A 22,293-nucleotide genomic window follows, 5' to 3' on the forward strand; every position below is an offset into this window, starting at 1 on the left:
TATCTTTCTGGATTTTTCAGAAGGGCCACTTGAGGTACTTTTAACATTATATATTTTCTAATCAGATAGCTAAGTTCTTAATATTTTTGTTTCTTCAAACAAAAGAGCAAAATTCCAAAGGGCAATAAAAGGGTGCTTTTCATCATCTGGGGTACAGAGTAAATGTATTCTGTGGCTCAGGCCTTCAGGACAATCGATCTTAAATCTAATGTACTTGAACATAATGATTGAGAGGGGGCGCTAGTTTTTCTCTGCTAAGCTCCTCCTAGACCCTTGTGGAAGACAAGACTACAGAGGCCAGGGCATTGACAACACTTATCAAAGATGCCCTGAACACACACTGTCACATTTTATGAGGAATCTAATTTCATTCAGAAGTTGGGAATTATCTGGAATTAAATTAAAAATAAAATATTTACATGCCAGTAAGATTATGTTAGCAACATAATGGCAGAGACGTGATGTTAGAGACTGCTATGGCAGAGACTACAAGTCCACCTAAGGTAGGAGTAAGGTTGGTGGTCAGGTATGTCAGAGAGTCCAGGCGGTGCCATGATTAAGTTCATGGACTTGGTTTGAAATTCAGGGTGACCATCTACTAATTGTTCAGTCTAAGTGAGGGTCAGTTATGTGTCTTTATGGGAGAATAAGAGTCGGGGTGGGAATGGGAAGGTGGGAATACTTTTATTACTCCATGAGAACCCAAGCCAAACCACATTGTCTTGTGGAGTTGATTCTGAAGCACAGAGACTCAGTAGAGTTTCTGAGGCTGCACATCTTCATGGGAGCAGAGAGCCTCATTTTCTCCCAGAGAGCAAATGGGTGGGTAAAAATTACTGACTGGTGACTAAGGGCGATACAGGGGACAGCACCGGAGACACAGTGTGGGAATTGCACCTGACCTGATTCCACCACACCGAGGCAAATCACTGGGGGAGTGCAGTGGAACAGCAAGGGAATGGAGTAGCAAGGTCCCCAGGGAATGCTGAAAGTGGACTTTGGGGCCAGGGTGTGGTGCCCCAACAGACTGGACTGGAAAACACTCCTAAGGGCCAGCAAATGATCCCTGAACTAACTACAAGCTTTTCTCTTGTGAAGTGTTTTGTTTTGTCCTTTGTCAGTGGTTTGTTTTTGTTGTTTTGTTGTCTGGTTGTATACTGTTGCTTTGTTTTCCTCTGTCTTGTTTTTGGTGCATGTTAGTGTCTCCACAGGTCTGTCTGAATAGGACAGGCTGGATGAACTATCTGGAGGAAAAACAACGAGACCGACAGTTCCGGGGGGACTTGGGGTGAGGGGATAGTGGGGGCAAGGAAGTGGTGTTAACAAACACAGGGACAAGGGAACAACATGGGACCCAAAATGGTAGAGAGGGGGGAGTGGCAGGCCTGGTGGGAAATGATCAAGGGTAAGGTTTGCTTAGAGAAGAGATATACTCTAGCCCAGGTGGCAACGAAGCATGGTTGTAGGGCAGGAGGAAAGTCAAGGGAGATGGAGGAAAGAGCTAGGAGTCAAAGGGCATTTATGGAGGTCTAGACAAAGACATGTACATGCAAATATATATAGGAGGATGGGGAAATAGATCTATGTGTCTATATTTATAGGTTAAGTATTAAGGTGGCAGAAGGACCTTGGGCCTCTACTCAAACACTCCCTCAATGTACGAATACTTTCTTTTATTAAATTGGAACTCTATGATGCTTACTCTCCCGACACAACTGCTGGAGCCAAAGTGGGTGAACAAGTAAATGTGGTGAAGAAAGCTGATGGTGCCCGGCTATCAAAAGAGATAGTGACTGGGGTCTTAAAGGCTTGAAGATAAACAAGTGGCCATCAAGCTCAGAAGCAACAAAGTCCACATGCAAGAACACACCAGCCTGTGTGATCGAGTGGTCCTGAAGGGATCAGTTATCAGGTATCAAAGAACAAAAAAATCATTTCATTGACTGCACACCTCCATGATACAATTGCTGAAGACAAATGGGTGCATAAGCAAATGTGGTGAAGAAAGCTGATGGTGCCCGGCTATCAAAAGAGATAGTGTCTGGGGTCTTAAAGGCTTGAAGGTGAACAAGCGGCCATCTAGCTCAGAAGCAAAAAAGCCCACATGGAAGAAGCACACCGGCCAGTGTGATCACAAGGTGCCAAAGGGACCAGGTATAAGGCATCATGCAAAAAAAAAAAAGATATGTGTGTATGTGTATACGTATGTATGTGTGTGTATGTATGTATATATATGTGTGTATATATACCATATGTATGTATATATATGTATGTATACATACCATATTGAATGAAGGGGGAAGTGCAGAGTGGAGACCCAAGGCCCAAGTGTTGGCCAATGGAGATTCCCCTCATAGAGGGGTTTAGGAGAGGAGATGGGTTAATTAGGGTGCGAGGTAATACCGATGAAGAACACAGCTTTCCCCCAGATCCTGGATGCTTCCTCCCCCCAACTACCATGATCCGAATTCTACCTTGCAGGGCTGGATAGGGCAGAGGTTGTACACTGGTACATATGAGGGCTGGAGGCACAGGGAATCCAGGGTGGATGATACCTTCAGGACCAAGGGTGTAAGGGGCGATGCTGGGAGACTGGAGGGTGAGTGGGTTGGAAAGGGGGAACTGATTACAAGGATCCACATGTGACCTCCTCCCTGGGAGATGGACAGCAGAGAAGGGGGGAAAGGGAGACTCCGGATAGGGCAAGATATGACAAAATAACAATGTATAAATTACCAAGGGCACATGAGGGAGGGGGGAGTGGGGAGGGAGGGAAAAAAAAGAGGACCTGATGCAAGGGGCTTAAGTGGAGAGCAAATGCTTTGAGAATGATTGGGGCAGGGAATGTATGGATGTGCTTTATACAATTGATGTATGTATATGTATGGATTGTGATAAGAGTTGTATGAGTCCCTAGTAAAATGTAAAAAAAGAAAAAAAATTACTGACTGGAGCTAACCCACGACATCACCAGAGTTCTTTTCCACGAGAAAATTTGGGTTATTTCACATCTCTACATGGTTTAAACTATGGCTTATCCTAAACTTTGAATAGTCTGACGTGTCTAAATATAAAAACGTAATAGACATTCAGTCTTGTTATATTTCATTATGTGTAATAACCAGTCACTTTATTTCTCTTTTTTCTTTAGTGTTAATTTTCTAGTTTTATTTAAATTTTACCCATGACTGATTTTTTTAAATTCAAATAGATATTTTGCTATAGTTTTAGGGTTTCTGGTCTTACTATAAAATCTGGTAGCTCTTGAATAGATTCTGGCTGGATGATCCCTTTTGTATCACAGTGGAACTTTGTGGGGTTTTCAGGAATGATTTTTCTCTGGAAGAGGTCAGCAATCCTTTTCTCTGACACAACGCTGGTGGACTTTAAGCTCCAACCTTTTTAGAAGCTGAGTGTGTTAACAATGAACTACCCAGGGACTCAATCACAAGCCATCTCAAATCCTTTATGGAAGAAGGCATGATGTAATAATATATAAAGGATGTGTTAGGTTGGGGTCTTTAAAGAAGCAGAACCAGAGGGAAATTTACATCAAGAATATTGCTCACATAGTTGTAGAAGTGGATGAGTGCAGCCCAATTCAAGTCCATAGGTCAGACACTCAACTGGAGGGTTCTCCTCTCTTGAGTGCTGTGGGGGCTGATGAACCAGGAAGTAGGACTATGAAGCTGTATTAGCACAGCTGGGTGGATTTCAGCAGGTTAGGCTTGTGGCAGCAATGTCAAATGAATCGAAAGTTGTCCAGTCAGATGGTAGGTCAGATACTACCAGGATCAGCAGGCAAGTTCAAAGAAATGGAGGTTTGACAAAACAGTTGTAGAATATAGTCCAGCAGAAAAATCTAAGAAACTCTTCAAAGTGTCTACTTGCATGGCTAATTGTTCTCACTCCCAAGGAAACAATCTTGTGCAATCTTCTTTTGGTAATGATTTCTTTTAAAATGTTTAGTACCAGACTAGTTCCATTTTGTCATATTGTCAGTTTGTCGTACTGTGGTGGCTTGTGCGTTGCTGAAAGCTCTGTCACTGGCATTTCAAATGCCAACAGGGACACCCATAGAGAACAGGTTTCAGCAGAGCTTCCAGACTAAGAACAGATCGAGAAGAAGAAATAGGATGCCAACTTCTGAGTAAATAGCCACAGAAAACTTTATGGATAGAATTGAAAGAGTATCAGATACTCAAAACCATGACAAAATGCAGAACCTTGCTGGATACAGTACCAGAAAAGGAGCCTTTCAGCTCAGAACGCACTCAGAATATGAGTGGAGAAGAGCTGCCTTTTCAAAGTAGAGTCGAGTCTATTGACATGAATGGAGAGTGGGAGTAATGTCTTTGGGACTTTCATTTCCTGATGGGGCACAACTCAAGATAAGAAGAAACATCTGCAGACATCAATTAATAATCAGAACTTAGAAGGTATGGATTATGAATTGGAGTAAATTTTAACTTATAAAAAGGAAATGAAGCACATAAAATGGACATTTCAGGCATTTGTGAACTGAAAGGGCCACTTTGAAGCTTAAAATCATGCAGTTAACTTTGTGGGGAATACAAGAGTCAAGAGGAGTGATCTCCTGTTAGTGGTCAAAAAGGACTTTTCAAGATGTGTCTTGAAGTACAATGCCGTCTGTGATAGGATTATATATATATATATATATATATATATATATATATATATATATCCACATTTAATCATTCAATAAATACAATAATTATTCAAATTTATGCACTAACTACCAAAGCTAGTGATTTAGATATTGAAGAATTCCCCAAATACCTTGTCTGAAATTGATCAAGCTTATAATCCAGATTCATCGACAATTAATGGTGATTGCAATGCAAAAGATGGAAACAAAGAGGATGGAACAGTAGTTGGAAAATATGGACTTGGTGATAGAAATGAAGCTGGAGATTGTATGACAGAATTTTGTATAACTTTTTATTACAAATAGCTTTTTCCAACAGCACAAAATGTGAGTTTACATGTGGATTTCTCCAGAAGAAATACACAGAAATCAAATTGACTACGTTCTTGAGAAGAGATGATGGAGAAACTCAATATCAACAGCTAAAACTGAGGCAGGGACTGACTGTGGAATAGAAAACCTATAGTTCATATGTAAGTTCAGGTTGAAGCTGAAGAAAGTTAACGCAAGTCACTGAGAGTCTAAATATGATTTTGATTCTACCATGCCTGAGTTTTACGAACACCTCAGGAGCAGAGTTTAGACATTGAACACCAATGACAGAAGGCCAGAAAAGGTGTAGGAGGGCATCAAGAACATCAGACAAGAAGAAAGCCAAAGGTCATTAAAAACACAGGAAAAAAGAAGAGACCAAAATGGATGTCAGAAGAGACTTTGAAACTTGCTCATCATCATAGATTAGCAAAGGCCCGTGGAGGAAATAATGACGGAATAGCCGGCCAGAAAAATTAAAGGGACATATTGAGAAGACAAAGTACATTACGATAACGAAATGTGCAAAGATCTAGAGTTGGAAAACAAAGAAAAAGAAGAGCATCCTCCGTATATGTTAAACCAAGAGAACTAAGAAACAATTCAAGCCTCAAGTTGAAATATTGATTCTATGTGTAAAATATTGAATGATGTAGAAAGCACCAAAAGAAAATGCAAAGAATACACAGTCACTGAATCTGCAAGAATTAGTCTACATTCAACCCCTTCAAGGGGTAGCATATGAGCAAGAAGTAAAGGAGCCGAAGGAAAAACTTCAAGCTGCACTAAAAGCATCAGCTCCAAACACGGATTTGATGGAATTGTTAGAATACCAATTGAAATGCTTCAGCCAGCTGAGAAAACACTGCAAGTATTCAGTACTTTATTCCAGGAAATTTGGGAAACAGTTACTTGGTCAAGTGACTGGAAGGAATCCTTATTTGTACCCTTCCCAAAATAAAGTGACCCAATAGGATGCTTAAAGTATTGAACTGTATCCTTAATATCACATGCAGATACAGTTTTGCTGCACATCATCCCACAAGCCCTATATCCACAGGGAGTGGCTAGAAATTCATGCTGCATTCAGAAGATGAGATGTAATAAGGGATATCATTGCTGACGTCAGATGGATCTTGCCTGAAGCAGAGAATTCCAGAAAGATGTTTACTTGATTTGCTTATGTTTTATTGACTATGCTCATGCATCTGACTACGTGGATCATAACACACTGGATAGCCTTGAGAAGAACGGGAATCCCAGAACACCACATTGTGATCATAAGGCCGTTGTGCGAACAACGCAAAGGGATACTGCATGACTGAAAATCAGAAACGTGTGTGTCAGGGTTGTATCCTCTCGCTATAGTTATTGAATCTGCATGCTTAGGAAATAATTCTCACATAGGAATTATGGCTAGAAAGGGTTCTATTAAGTGACCATAACTTACTTCTCATTACTGCTTGATGGCTCGCAGCAGATCCGATCATTAAGTTGATTACATCATGTTAGATAGCATCCTGGAAGAGGCGTCCACTGTGAAAGCACCGAAAATCCTCGCCCAGCCAAGTTGACAGAAAACCTACCTCTCACGAGGGGGCTTCAAAAATATCTTTTAACTCAATTTTCTCATGAAATTTTTGAGGCTTTTCATGAATATATATGTTTAGAAAAAAGATATTAAACACAATTTTATGTGTTATTTGGGAATATAATCTCAATTAATTAAAAAATAGAGAAATTTGTATCAATGAAAAATAGCAAGTTATGGTTGCCTGATTACCCCTGGATTGTGGAAAGAGGGGAGTTTGGGAAGGGCAAGCCCGAAGGCTTAGGTATCGTGGCAACATGTGGGCTGCATAGAGGGCCCTCAGTATGGTGTCGGCGTGTATAAAATGCTCGCTCAGCTCGATCCCGAGGAACTTGGCATCAAGGTTGACTTGTGCGACTGATATGATAAAACTAGGGTAGCAAGGACTCTAAAGGACAGTTGGATTCTGCATGTGTTGCCTGTGACTTGGTTCTCTGTTCCTCAATTTGTACCTTCTGTCCCTTTCTGATAGGAATATTTTCTGTCCTTGTTATTTTATTTTCTGGGAACTAGTTGAACGTGCAATGGTTCTATTAACAGTCTTGGCATCTAAAGTTCTTCACACCAAATGCTTTGTAAGCATCAACCAATTCAATCATTTTCATACCTCTTTATTCCCTCATCCTAAAATCTTTGTGCCATCTCCACACATAATCAGAATAAAATCAACAAAACTGAAAGCCCACGCTCTACAGGTAGAGTTTGAGATCAGAGAATGGATTGACTGGGCTGACTTGCTTGGGATAATTGTTGTGAGGATATAGCTTCTGAGGATCAACTTATAACCCTCTCCAAGGGGCACAAACAACAGAAAAGTAGGTGAGGGGCGAAGGAGGACAATGTAAAATAAGAAAATAATAATCTATAACTTATCAAGGGTTCACAAGGGATGGGGAAGAAATGGGGAGCTGATATTAGGGACTCAATGGGAAGAGAATGTTTTGAAAATGATGATGGCAGCATATGTGCAAATGTGCTTGACTCGCTGGATGAATGTCTGGATTGTGATAAGAGATGTAAGAGCCCCAATGAAAGTATTTTTTTAAGTATTTAAAAAAAGAGAAAGGAAAACATAGAAAAGAAAAGATGGGGAACTGGAGCTGATAGTAAAACAAATATCTCCTGTGAAGGAGATACTGAATAAGAAGAGAAATCCATAATACGAGATGGACGCAGTTTACCAGGCCAAGCCCCACACTCCGACCAAGGGAAACAAGTCTGGTAAACCAATGCACACCAGACAGCAGAGTGAGATGAGGAAATGGAGACGCAGAGAGCATAAATTATGTGTTTGGGGTCACTAGTTCTATTTCTTATTGGATCCTCTATAGATGGGCACTGATTCATGCACACATTTCTTAAGGAGGCTGATGACACAACAATTAAGTATCACTCAGCTGCTATCTGAAAGTTTGGTCAGTCAAACCAACCCAGTGACTTGTCGGAGGAAGACCTGGAAATCTGCTTCAGGAAAGGCTGTAGACAGGAAAATCCCATGCGACCATTCCATTCTATCACACGTGCGGCTCTGAGTCAAACCAACATAGATTACACAGTTCCTTTTAGTCAGATGGCCTCCTGTGTAGGATCTCTCTCTCACTTGTGTGACCTAATTTCTTTCTCCAGCCTTTGTTCTGATGGTGCAGGCATTTTCATCCAGTCAGTCCAGGGAAACTCAGTCAACGTTTTCCCTGTCATTTCAGGATAAGGTTTGTATTATTCACTTCGCTGGTAACTAATGCTATTCTCCGAAGACGATGACAAAATAATGGAGAGAGGCTTATTTTCATGGTTTATGTTTGTGTTGGTCACCTGTTGCCCTGACCCTCCGGCTTGTCTTCCCCATACTGGCACCTGTGACATTGTAACAGTCTTCTCAACTGGACCTCTGCTGGACTGGCCACTTCCCAGCCTCAACCAGGAAGCACCTGCTGTGATTCCTCTGTGAGCTGCCTACACTCCTGGACTCAGTCAACTGCTACACCCAGGCTGCAGTACTCTCCTGAGCTGTCCCCTTTCTGCTCCCTGGTGGTCACATCACATTGATATAGTGAATAGATTTCCAGGCATCTTACCTGACAATTGAGGGTCAGGTCATCCAATTTGGAAGCAAAAAACTACATTCGAGAGCTGAAGGGCTGAGTCACATTGAGACCGAGCTGGAGGCACTGAGCCTCTCGCCCTCCACAGTCCCTGTTCCTGGGTAACATTCTTGTGCGTCTCTTCTTTCTCTTCAGGATTTTTCCTGATGCCACCCACGGCAAGCTCTCCCTAGACTGTTCTGGGGGCGGAGAAGTGAATTAGAATGACAACACTGATTTCCTAATTCTTCCATCTAATCTGTGGATCTGAGATTTGTGAATTTACAGGTCCAGTTAGGAGTTACTTTATGAAACTCTCACTGGGGGCAAAATGACCTCTAGTTGTCAGGGATTAGTGGGGGAGGATCGTGTCTGAGGAGGCAGATGTGGAGGCTGTGAAAGAACAGCATACCAGTTAGTGCCTGCACATCATTTTCTATAATGATAAAATTGCTGCTTAGATAAAATCATTTCACCTCGTGAGAGACATCATTGTAGAGAAAGCTTCCAAGAACCTATCATATTTTGCTCAAGTGGATGGGCTTGAAAAATTGCTCAAAATACTCAGGACTTCACATGTTCAGCAAAAGTTGCTTAATTTACTGGTTGCTACTGCTTCAGTAGCCTTGACATTTAATGCATATAAATTGGCATCATTACACATCTTACAAAATCAGCCAGGTCTGTGGCAGATCATGAAATGCCTAAGCTAAGTCTATCTCAGTGCAGGTGTTGCACATTAAGGAGTACGAATAATTTGGCATTGCCATACGGTGCTAGCTCTGTAGGTTTGTGCAATTCATATTATCAATCATTCCTGTATGAACAAGAAAATATCCTGTTAACAACTATATTTAAGGAATTGTCCAGATTCTTGTGTTTGGTTAAGCTATTTTTATCCTGAACTCTTCCCTCATCTTTACATTCAAACAAGAATCAAATGATATCTCCCAAATATTTTTCATGCCTTTCCATCCCTATTATTCCTGTTTTAAACTGGACCTTTATCTTTTTTTATTTAGAATAATATAATAGCCTTCAGTTCTTTCTGCCTTATTCAGCCTGTATTCTGCTCATACCATGTATTTTTGAAATACCAACCAGTTTTTTCGACCTGCATTTGTATTTTTGATACCATTTTAATGCCCATAAAATAAGGAACAAGGGGTGCAAGGGACTCTGCAAAGTATCTCCCATCTGGATCCATATTCATACATTTACTCATTTGGTTAGGTTGGGTTCTCTAGAGAAGCAAAACCACTGACACTTGTATGTGTTTGTATATAGAAAGAGATTTATAGCAAGACACAGTTGACCCAGTGTTGTAGAAATGTAAGACCTATCCAGTTCATGTCAAGCTTCTCTTGACTCAAAATGGACTGACTGGAAGCCAGATGACAAGCAAAGACAGCAGAGGACACAGGCTGGTGGATGCAGAGGTCCAAAATCAGCCGAATGCATCCACCATTGATAGTCATCTGATGGCTCCTGGGATTGGCAGGCAATGCAACAGGAGATTGAGGATCCAGATGCAAGATCCAGCTCTGGCAGAAGGCAAAGGACCAAAGAGGAGTTGACTCTACAGGGTCTTTCTTTCTCTCTCTCTTTTATACAAGATGGCCTATGGCACCAAGGAGGTGTCATCAGATTGCACTGCAATTGGTAAGTTGAACTCTGCCTCTGCTTTTACCCCAGAGCGTTGAGTTGACAGAATCCCTAGCCATCACACTCATTTTATAGATTTTTATTGGATGGTTTCTGGAAAGACATACAATAGAAACCTGTAGTTTCTCTTACGGTGGGACTTGGGGTGGGAGTGAGCAGTAGGGGAGCAGGCTAGGGAAAGAAATGAGGACACACACTGCAACGGTTTTATGCAGGTGGTTTAGTGTAAACTTTGGGAAATCAGAGCGTGCTCATTTTCTGCTATTACTTAGTCTTCTCTTACACTCACCTTTTCTCTATTTTTTAACATAAGCACCATAAGCTAGATAATGAACTTTTAATATTGTGGTAAATAGATCTAGCAGAACGCTTGCCATCTTAAACAGTTTTAGGTGTACATGGCAGTGATTTTAATCATGTTTGCCATGTTGTGCACCATCACCCCCATCTGTTTCCAAATTATTTCATCACTGTCAGAAACGCTATGTCCTCCAAGCAATCCCTCCTCCTTTGCTCCCCATTCCTACACCGAGTGACCACTGGTACGTGGCCTCCACACTTGTCTAGTCCAGGGTGTTTCATGTAAGTGGGATCATGTCATATTTGCCTTCTTGTGTCTGATTTATTTCACTCAATACAGTGTTCTAGAGATATCTATCTTGTGGCACCTAACGGGACTTCATGTCTCTTGATGACTGCATAACATGTCACTGTGTGCACACACCACGGTTTCCGGGTGGTGTACATTGTATGCAATTTCAGTTCAAACCAGCTTGCCAGTGCTGTGGCAGAAAGGGCTGGCAACCCGCTTCTGTCGATATTACAGGCAAGAGCACTCCATGGAGCAGTAGTAGTCTGTATCACATGGGATCATGTGGAGTTTCATGTGATACCACAGTCATCATATACCACAGTCATCTGTCGGTGAACACCAGGGCTGTTTATTGTATGAGCTTCACACATCATCAAAGGGATTTCCCTCTGTGAGATAAAAAGCAAGGATAAATAAAAGGACATTTCCTCCGTTCCAAAGGAAGTTGACCTAAAAAAAGGGAGGGGGAACTCCAGAGCGAAACCAACATGAAGCTGAGGAGTGTCCTGCTTGTGCCCAAGGCCCCTCCCCAGTTTTCTCTAAGTCCAACCGCCACTCCCGGTTTGCTATATTCATCCTGATTCCTTGGACAAAGTATTTCCCCTTTGAAAATCAGAGTTATGTTGGGCTTCTGTCACTTGCAGATGTTGATTTGGTGAGCTTTATGAGTATAGTTCCAGAAATATAAAACAATGTCATGCTATTGTGAAGATTTTCATTTTCTATTATGCTCACTACTGTGATTCAAAAGAACCTTGGCTTTTAAGACTGCTCTAGATGAGCAGACCACGTCCTCGAGGACCTTCTAGGAGTCAAGAGCTATAAGACTGGAAGCCTCTACTGTCTTTCCCCATCCACCAGTGAGCATCAAGATGCCAGTTTTCTCAGGGTGGTAAAGAAGGCAGTAACCCATTACCTATGTGTGTCTGAGCAGAACTGTGTGACACAGGATTTTCCATGGCTGTTTCCAAAGTAAATCACCGGCTCTTTCCTCTGAGATGTCTCTGAGTGCCTTAGAATCTTTACTCTTTAGACAAGCAGCCCAGCATAGTCACTGCGAGTACCACCTGGGGCCTTGGAAGAAGGCTTTAGTCTAGCGTATGGAAAAAAAAGACTGTTATCTGGCAACTCAGAGTCTAATCGTGTCTTGTTGCTTTAGGTGCATCTGACGTTCTACTGGGGGACAACGGACCCCTGTGGTGGTCGGATTGTTTTCATAGTTTCTCTGTTTTCTTTTGGAGAAGGTTGATCCCTCTACTTTGTTTTATGATGTCTGGGGGTACTGTGTTTATGTGATTCTTGGCAACTTTGTTTGACCTTGGATTCCTGGGTTCCTCCAAGTGTCTTCCTCTGAGACAACAGACATTAAGCTAGAGATTCATTTCAAAAGTTAAGAAAGCGTTTGTTTTTTTTAATAGGGTCTGTAATTGCTTCAGATATTCTTATTTGACAGAATGATTCCACTGTTATTGGACCTTTTGAAACAGAAGTCAAACATTCAAATGTTCTGTAATTGTAAATATCTCCGTTTCAGAAAAACAAAGACTTTGAAGTATCTTGTTAAGATTTGTGTCCCCATTGCCATCTTTGAAGTCACACACTTTATTTCATAGGGCTAATGCAGGATGAAGAGCCCTGGTGAAGCAATGGGTTAAGCACTGGGTGGCTCACTGACAGACTGATGGTTCAAACTCACCACTTGGGGGGGAAAATCTGCCTTGAAAATGATTTACAGCCTCAGGAACTCTATGGGAGCAGTTTCTCTCAGGCCTATGGGGCCACTGGGTGTTGAAATCCACTCGACGGCAGTGGGTTTAGATAATGCGGAACATCTTGTCAGGATTGGAGGAGAGCAAGAAGAATGTAATATTTCTCAATTTATGAGTTGGGCTGCTAATTGCAAGGCCAGCAGTTTGAAAGTACTAGTCATTCAGGAGCAGGCTGGGAGCGCTCCACTCCCGTGCAGAGTTAGAGCCTTGGGAGCTCGCAGAGGCAGCTCTAGCCTGTACTAGAGGGTCGCTATGGGTCCGCACTGACTGGAGGACAGTGTGTTTGGGGGTTTGAGGAGGCACATACTGGTAAAATGAGTGTTCACGGCTAGATAGAGAAGGGGAGGAGGAAAGAAAACCCATATAGGCATAGTAAAAATCATACACCCATAGCAACAATATTCCTTTCGCTCCTCAACCATGTACAATTTGATTGACCATTCCCACCTGAAATGTCTCACAACTGGCTCAGGAAGCGCCAGAGGAGTATAACACTAGTGTCAATCAACACTGATTGTGTGTCTGTTAAGAGAGCTCCACTGTTAATAAAGAAAAAACCAACAAATAAGACAACGACTTCCATGCCAATGGAAACAGACTTTGGAGGTTACCCAGGCAGAGAGAGTGAGGTGGGGAAGCTGAAGCAATAGGCTGGAGGGGTGCCAAGTAGTAGGGTGAAGGAGAAGAGAAACCAGGGGAACAAGGGTAGGGTAGCCTAATGGAGGGTTTGATAAGTAGCTTAAATGGTTGAATACAAATTCCATGCTCTAAGATGTCAAGTCCATCCCATTCACAGAGTCGAGGAACCATCCATCGTGTCTTTCGGGGCCAGGTATTCTGGCTGCCCTGACAGCCCACCATGTTCTCTCTCTTGCTTTTGCTTCTTCAGGGGTGTCCGTTGCCAGCATGCATCCAAAATGCCTTGCTTTCTTCTTCTGCATGCAATTGAGTCTGGTTTCTTACCAGCCTGCTATGGTTCTCTCCCTTTGTGGTACCTGCTTGCCGTGCCCACTTGCTGCTTTATTCCATTTTCTGGGCTGTCACGCAGCATTTGTTTGTGTACTCAGTGGCTCACAGAAATCTTAATGTAACACCACTTTTCGTTTTTTTCCCCCAAACTTATGCTATCAGCTCCAAACCCAGAGGCTGTGTGCCATGTTCTGCTGCCATTATTGGTTGGGTAGCAATCGTGATGGAACAAGCAAACAGCGGCTCTCAAAACTATCCGTCCTTGTTCACACTGACCTGCTGGGCTTGGATCAAGCCAGTAGAGACTCAAGCTTTCTTTGTTAACAATGGATTGACTCCCAAGGCACTCCTTTGTTTTTTATGCCAATAAGTCCCGTGCTTTTTCAGTCTCTACATTCCTCTCCATATTCATAGAGCCAATTAAAATGCCTCGGAGAGCTGCTGTCTGGCAGTTGCCATGCTAGACCCTTATAAGATAATGGTTGATAAAACAGTTCCGTTTCTGCCATCTTACCTTTTTCTCCTAGGGAAAACTATAGCTCCTGTCTGGATAGTACAAATTATAGATGTGTGGCTGTGCCATTTACAAACACCTGACATTGCCTTAACCGATGTTGCAGAACAGTGGAACAACAGAAGGATGCATTTGTAAAGTCCACAGAAAGATTGAACCACAGGGTTTCAGAGGAGCAATTGATCACTGCAGAGGCTGCTCCAAGCTCTGTGCAAGTGAGAGGAATGGAGTTACTACCCGAGGAACTAGGAGGACTACGTGAGCAGAACTGAATAGCGCGTGGCACTCCAAAAGGAGGGCTCTTGGGAGTTCTGACCAAGAGAGAGGCAGTGGGCCTTTGCACACGTATGCCCAGAGGAATGTTCAAGACACTACGGAGTTCAATCTCAGTTTAACCACTCAGTACAAGTACGCTACATGTGTAACCTCGGGTGAGTTGATTAGATGATCGCTATAATGAAGGTGTCGAGAAGGACCTATTTCATAGGTTGTCATAAGAATTAAAAGAAATGAATAATGTGTATAAATCACAAAGAATAGAGCCTGCAAAGTAGCTCATGCTAAAAAAATCTTTATTGTGGAATTTCTTTTTTAGAACTTTCCTATTGCTGTTGAGTGTGTGAAAATGCTTGAGGAATATTCCCTGCTTTGTTTCTCCCAGGACAGAAGAAACATCCCTTGAAAAAAATAAATGGAGAAAATGAATTGTCCACTTATACTCCACCAAGCTCTTCTCTGCTGCGACAGGGCCCTGAACAGCTGGTGTTGAGAGTCCTTGTCTCCCATCCCTCATTCCTTGACCAGCAAAGCCCAGTGAAGGCTCTTATCTCAGGACAATCTGATTAAGTGATTGTAATATCAATGTCAAGCTATTTGAACGTAAGAAGCTCTCAGTAAGCGATGGTGCCCTGGTGGTGTGGTGGGAAAGGTTAGTCACTCAAACTCAGCAGCTGCTCTGCAATAGGAATGCCTTGGTGATCTTCTTGAGGAGAGGTGTCAGCCTTGGAGATGCTCTGGGGCAAGCTACCTGCCCTAGAAGGTCGCTATGAGGGGGAATCTACTTTGATGACCTAAACAAAAAAACAAGCTCAAAGCCAGCGAGTTGATTCTGACTCAGAGCAGAGCATATTAACACACAGGGTTCTTATATTCTCATCCTCCCGTCACAAAACACCAGGAGATAAACCACGAGCTTTATTTGTTCTAACCTTGTCTTGCCACTTATTTGTGGCACAATAAACTTCATTGGCTTATTCAGTTTGCCCAACCTGACTTTGAATCGGTTTATCTTCCAATCATTTTCAACTCAAAACTCAATTCTAGTGCTGTATAAGCTGCAGCCCCCCAGCAAAGCCGCCCTTTTACATCAAGAGGACAAAATAAATCAACACCTGTGGTCCTATTTGGTACAGATTCCTCACACACAAGACTGTATACAAGTCCTCACTGTGATCTCACCCACATTACTTTAGGTCCCACAACAAAATAAGATGAAGAGTATCAGAAATAACATATCTCGCTTTGTTTAGTTCCAGGGATCTCTTAAAAAAGCAAAACAAAAAAAACCCCAAACTTCTCACAGAAAATCTATAGCTGACAAGAAGAGAATTACCAGTGGAACATGGGACACTGAATAGTTAGAATGACAATAGCTAAAGCAGTGATGAAAGAAACATTCTGTAAACACCGAAAGAACAAACACGAGAGAAAAGTCATGATGGTAGACATGTTAGCTGTCTGCAAATGAGATGAATTGCAAAAAAATATTTGAAAATGAGAAATAAAGTAGGCAATGATCCATGCAGTTGATTTCTCTGAATGGAAAGAGATGAGAGTAAAGGGGCTGAAGGGACGGACTACAGGAGGACGTATGATGGATTTCCTTCCGGTGACTTCCTTTCATTCTGAGTGACTAGCAGAAAGACTAGCTCCGATAATGATTTAATTCAGCAAAGGATCCTGCATTTTGACTCCTTCTCCTTGTTCTTTCTGGTGTGTCTCTTTAACCTATTCAGTGAGATTGAAAATGTGAGCATCATTTTATTCTAGTTACTCGATTAAGTGCCTCATTGCAACTTAAGCTCATCACCTCATTGGCTTTTAAAGGTGCCAGTGAGACCCCGTAGGGCACATTGTGCTCCTCAGTGTGTTTCCAGTGGAGCACATTAGGTGCTCCATTAACATTTCAGTTTGACCAAACATATTTGTAGTCCATTTCACAGGGATTCTATGGACAGATAATTTATTCCTTTACTTCTGCAGCAACAATTACTTTTGGCATCTCAGGAACATACAAAGTGAGAAAACACAAAGCCACAGGACTTTGATTCCCAGAGGGTTGGTTCTCCTGCTAGCAAGAACTATTTCGTGTGTCTGACAAGCGAACAAAAATTAGTCTGACACTGTCCTGACAATAATTGGCAGGCTAATAAGCAGCCCTTCCCTGGTAAATCGCAGAGGACTGGGTGTGTTTTTCATAGCATGACAGTTTTAAGTTCTTATCTGACAGCTGTCTGTCAGGCCACAGCAAGCATGGGCTGGCCCTGTTGTCCAGTCTTTTCATGCATTCCTCCATGTGGTTATGTTGTCCTCCTGGCTTGGTTCACCGTGATGGGGTCTATATGTACACTCTCATTCATGGAAGCACAACCAATACTTGTCCCCCTGGGTGGGTTAGTACCCTGTTCTCCCCATACCACCATCCCATTTTCTCCCCACCCCTGTTCTCCCTCCTCCTTTCCCCTTTCCCCTTCTTTATGTTGGATCTACATGTACCTGCCTGCGTTTGGTCTGACCTCTACCTGACTGCCTGTGCCTCTACCTGTTTGTTGTGAGGTAAGTGTCTTTTCTTATATCCCTGCTGTGCTGATTATACTTACTTCAGGGCACTCATGTTATACTTGTCCTCTTGTGATTGGCTTACCTCGCTTAACATTGTTCCTTCAAACTTTTCCCATGAATGACGTGCTTCATATGATGGTCCATGCTTTTCAGTGCTGCATAGTACTCCATCGTGTGTATGTGCTAGAGTTTACTAATCCACTCATCTATCGATGGAAACTTAGGTTGTTTTCAACTCTGAGGGAGGGGAATAAAAGAGGAGGAGCTGATCCCAAGGGCTCAGTGGAAAGTAAATGTGTAGAAAAGAATGATGGTGATATTTGCACAAATATGTCGGAGATAATTGGTGTATGGATTGTAACAAGAGTTGTATGAGCTCCCAATAAAATGATTAAAAAAAAGAATGGACCTTAAGGAAGTCCAGTGGTACTTTATGCAAATGCACTGCATGTAAAAATGGGCCTCACTTCTACTGGGACATGGTCCTCTCAATGAGGTGGTCTCATTGTTCCAATGTGTTGGAAAGACAAATTTCCAGGGTGCAGGGCCAGTTTTCATTATGGCTTGCAGCCTGCTACTCATAGAAAGGCTGGTGCTTTGAACCCACTCAGCAGCACTGGGGTGGGGGCGGGGTGGAGTGGGAAGCTGGCCAATCTGCTTCCTTAACCTCACTCATTCACTGTCAATGAATCCATTCCAACGCATAGCCACACTATTGGACACCTGAGACTGTAACTGTTTATGAGAGTGAAAAGTCTCATATTTCCCCCCAGGAGTGACTTTTGTTTTTGAACTACTGGCTTTGCACTTAGCAGCCCAATGTGTAACCACTATACCACCAGGCCTTCCCTCTTAAGCTTACAGTCATTGGCAACTCTGTGGACCATATATCTACTCTGACACACATGGTTGGAGTTGCCCTGAGTCAGAATTAACTTAATGGCATAGGACTTGTGATGGTTAGTTGTCCAAAACTTGAATCTCTTTCGATTATAGCTTATGAAGAAAACCTACTAAAAATGTATATAGACTTAAGGATCAGAAAGGGAGTTTTAGGTCTTTGAAAGCAAACAATTACCAATATCTTGGTGATTCTTTGTCAATATAATATGAATACTCTTTAAATACAGCTTTACAGGCTTGTTGTGAGCATGGAGATATAACATATTCCTGCAGTAAAATGGAGTCTCTGATTACACAGAAGTAATTCTCAACTCGGACAGTTTTGTACACTCCCTGCCCCCACCACAGGGCACCACTGGGAAAATGTGCCTCTAATCTGCACAGACTGAGGTGCTGCTGAGTATCCTATAGCGTGCAGGAAATTCCTCAACTACAGGTGTGATCCAGTTGCCACCTGTCAATAGTGCTGAGGTTGAGAATTGATGCTCCAGCCTTGTGTGGACCCATCAGGATTTATTACCTCATTCTGCTTAAATGAACCTCTACTAAGAAACTCAGCAGCTGACCAGTCAGTGCTCCTTGGTTCACATGCTTTGGGACTTTAGTAAAGTTCAGTTCAATTAAAGTTCAGTTGTTTTTTTAAAAAATCAAAAGTGGTTCATTAGCCTTTCTTCAAATCTATGCCACATTGGACAGAAGTGCCTCACACAACAGGGCACTTGCGATGAGGGAGGAAACTACTGAGGACCGTCTGTCCTTCCTTCTTAGATTGTCATCCAATCAGCAATTCCCAATTGAGGCTGTCGGTGGAGTGTTAGGTGCCATCGGTCGGTCTGACCCACAGTAACCCTGTGCACAACAGAACAAAACACTGCATGGTCCGGGGCCATCCTCACAACGGTTTCGATGCTTGAGCCCTTTGCTAGAGCCCTTTGCTAGAGTCCTCTTTGAGGACCGTCCTGCCCCTCTACTTTACCAGATATCGCATCCTTCTCAGGGACTGGTCTCCTGAAAATACGTACAAAGTGTGTAAGATGGAATCTCTCCATCCTTGCCTCCAGGAAGCATTCCAGGAAGGCAGCTCGGTCTCCTTTCAGCAATCCATGGCAACAGTCGTCACCAGAACCACGAATCAAATGCATTGATTCTTCTTCAGGCTGCCCTATACGGGGTCCAACTTTCACGTGCATAGGAGGCAATTGAAAATACCATGGCTTGGGTCAAGTGCACCTTAGTCCTCAAAGCAACATACGCACTTTTCAACACTCTAAAGGCGTCTTGTGCAGCAGATTTACCTAATGCAACGTGTCTTTGGATCTCTTAACTGCTGCTTCTGTGAGCATTGATTGTGGATCCAAGCAAGATGAAATTCTTGACCACTTCAACCTTTTCTTCCATTTATCATGATGTTCCCTGTAGGTCCAGTTGTGGGGATTTTGAGTTTCCAAACCATGTATTATTCCCTTGTTCTGTTCTCACAACTACCTATTGATCCATGGACATGCTCTGCATGAATGGAATGAAGTACTCTGGAATTTTCAGTCTTTATCAAGGATATCCAGTTTGCTATGATCCACACAGTGGAATGCCTTGGCATAGTCAGTAAAGCACAAGGAAACATCTTTCTGGTATTTTCTGAATTCAGCCAAGATACAACTGATATCAGTAATGATATTCCTTCTTCTCTTTCTCTTCTGAATCTGGCCTGAACCTCTGGCAGCTCCCTGTCAATGTACTGCTATAACCACTGTTGGTTGAGCTTCAGAAAAATTTTACTGATGTGTGATATCAGTGACATTGTTCTATAATTTGAGTAATCGATTGGGTGACCTTTATTTGGGATGGGTACAAATATGGATCTCTTCTAGTCACTTGGTCAAATAGCTGTCTTCCAAATATCCTGGCAGAGATGAGGGAGTGCTTCCAGTGCTTCATCAGCCTGTTCAAGCATTTCCATTGGTATTCCATCAATTCCTGGCTCTGTGCTTTGGGCCATTGCTTTCAGTGAAGATTGAATTTCTTTCTAGAACACCATTACTTCTTGCTCATATGCTATTTCCTGACATTGTGGAATATCGACTAATTTTTTGACTCAGTGACTGTGTATTCTATCCATCTTCTTTTGATGCTTTCTGTATCATCCAATATTTTGCCCATAGGATCTTTCAAAATTGTAGCACAAGGCTTGAATTTTTTCTTGAGTTGTTTCTGTATAAAATATACTGAGCTGATTCTTTCCTTTGGGATTTCTAATTTTAGGTCTTTGCATGTTTCATTGTAACATTCGGCTGTCTTCTCAGGCAGCCCTTTGAAATCTATTCAGCTCTTTTGACTCCATCCTTTCTTCCATTTGCTTTAGCTGCTCTATGATTAAGATCAAGTTTCATAGTTTCTTCTGCCATCCGCTTTGATCTTTTGTTTCTTTCCTATCTTTTTAATGACCCTTTTATTTCTTCATGAATGATGGTCTTGATATCCTCCCACAGCTCATCAGGTCTTCTGTCATTAGTGTTCAAGGTGTCAAATCTCTTCTTGACGTATTCTTGAAATTCCATTGGGATAGACAATGTCCTGTTTTGGCTCTTATGGATTGTCTTAATTTTCTTCAGCTTTATCTGGAACCTACATATGAGAAATTGCTGGTCTGTTTTACAGTCTAGTCCTGGCCTAGTTTTAGCTGCTGATATTGAGCTTCTCCCACATTCTTTGCACAGGTGTAGTCTGATTTCTGTGTATTCCATCTGGAGAAGTCCTTGTGCAGAGTTGGCTTTTGTGTTTGCTATGAACAAGTACTTGGTTTTGCAAAATTCTATTAGGTGATATCTTGATTGAGAAATCTGCTGAAACCTATTTACTTTGAGTGATCCTGCTGGCATTTTAAATACCAGTAACAAAGCTTCCCAAATCACAGCAACACACAAGCTACCACATACAATGAACTGAAAGACAGCTGGTGGGTTGTTGCTGTCGGTTCCCTTAAAGTTGGCTGTAACTCACAGGGACTCTATATGGATAGCAGAATGAAACATTGCCTGGCTGAGTGTCACTGCATGATCTTTAGTTGGTTTGAGCCTATTTTGTGTGTGTGTGTGTGGCTATTGTTTCAATGTATCTCACTGAGGGTTTCCCTTGTTCTCTCTGAGGCTCTGTACTTCACCAACCATGATGACTTTTTCTAGTGATTGATTTTTCTTGATAATGTGTCCATAGCACATTATCCTTGTGCTTAAGGAAAGATTTAATTATATTTCTTCTAAGACTGATATGGCATAGTTTTCCAAATGTAGTCCTTGAAGCATTTCCAGCATCATCCTCATCATCATCTGGAGACTTGTTAGAACTGCAAATTCTCAGGCACCACTCCAGACCTATTGAATTAGAATGTCAGAAAGCAAGACTCAGCGGGTGCTTTTAGCCAGACTTCCAGGGGGTCCTGCCATCCTCGGGGTTGAGACTCTAGTGAGAGTATCTTCGATTCCCTTTTTATTTGGTTGTCAGCACAGTCATCTTTGCCCCCAGGGATGCTTGTATCTTCATCTTGGTGTCCCTCCTCAGAGAGACACATCTATCATTTCATTAAAAGACTCTGCTGCTGCTGCTGCTGCTGCTTCACTGTAAGGAAATCAGCATAGATTTTCAGATACAGGGATGGGAAATTCAATTCTCTACTTATCCTCTCATCTCTCAATGACAGCATTAGCTATTTTTCTCCATGGAAATTACTCTTCTCCGACCAACACAGGAGCATTCTTATGCCCAGTGCATGATGCATGCACCCCTTGTTGTGTCCTCATTAGATGATGATTTCCAGGTGTTTCTAGTTGCAGACAAAAGGAAGGGTCAGTTTATAGCAGTTTTAGATAAATAACAATATTTATATTTGAAAAACACACTGAGAAGGAAATATAATGCATCCTGAAACATTATTTTCTTCATCTGTAATGTGATGACGAATATACCTAGAAACCCTGGTGACATGGTGGTTACATGTTGGGCTGGTAACCACAAGGTCAGCAGTTTGAAACCACCAGTCACTCTGCATGAGATAGATGAGGCTTTCTACTTCTGTAAAGATTTATAGTCTCAGAAAATCACAGGAGGAGTTCTATCCTGCCTTATATAGTCCCTGGGAGTTGGAATCAGCTCTATGGTAATGAGAGAAAAAGAGGGGGGTACAAATAGTTAATGTTCTCATTTCTTAGCTGCGAAGTTTGCATCTACCCAGAGTCATGTAGGAGGAATGGCCTGGCAATCTACTTCCAAGTCAAGCAGCCATTGACAACCCTACAAAGCACAGCTCCATCTGACCTATAGAGGGTCACTACGAGTCGGAATTGAGTCTTTGGTACTTGGGTTTAATGGCGGTTTTAAGCCAACCCAATGGGGT

Source organism: Tenrec ecaudatus, chromosome 1, assembly GCF_050624435.1.
Source record: "Tenrec ecaudatus isolate mTenEca1 chromosome 1, mTenEca1.hap1, whole genome shotgun sequence".
Classification (NCBI taxonomy): domain Eukaryota; kingdom Metazoa; phylum Chordata; class Mammalia; order Afrosoricida; family Tenrecidae; genus Tenrec; species Tenrec ecaudatus.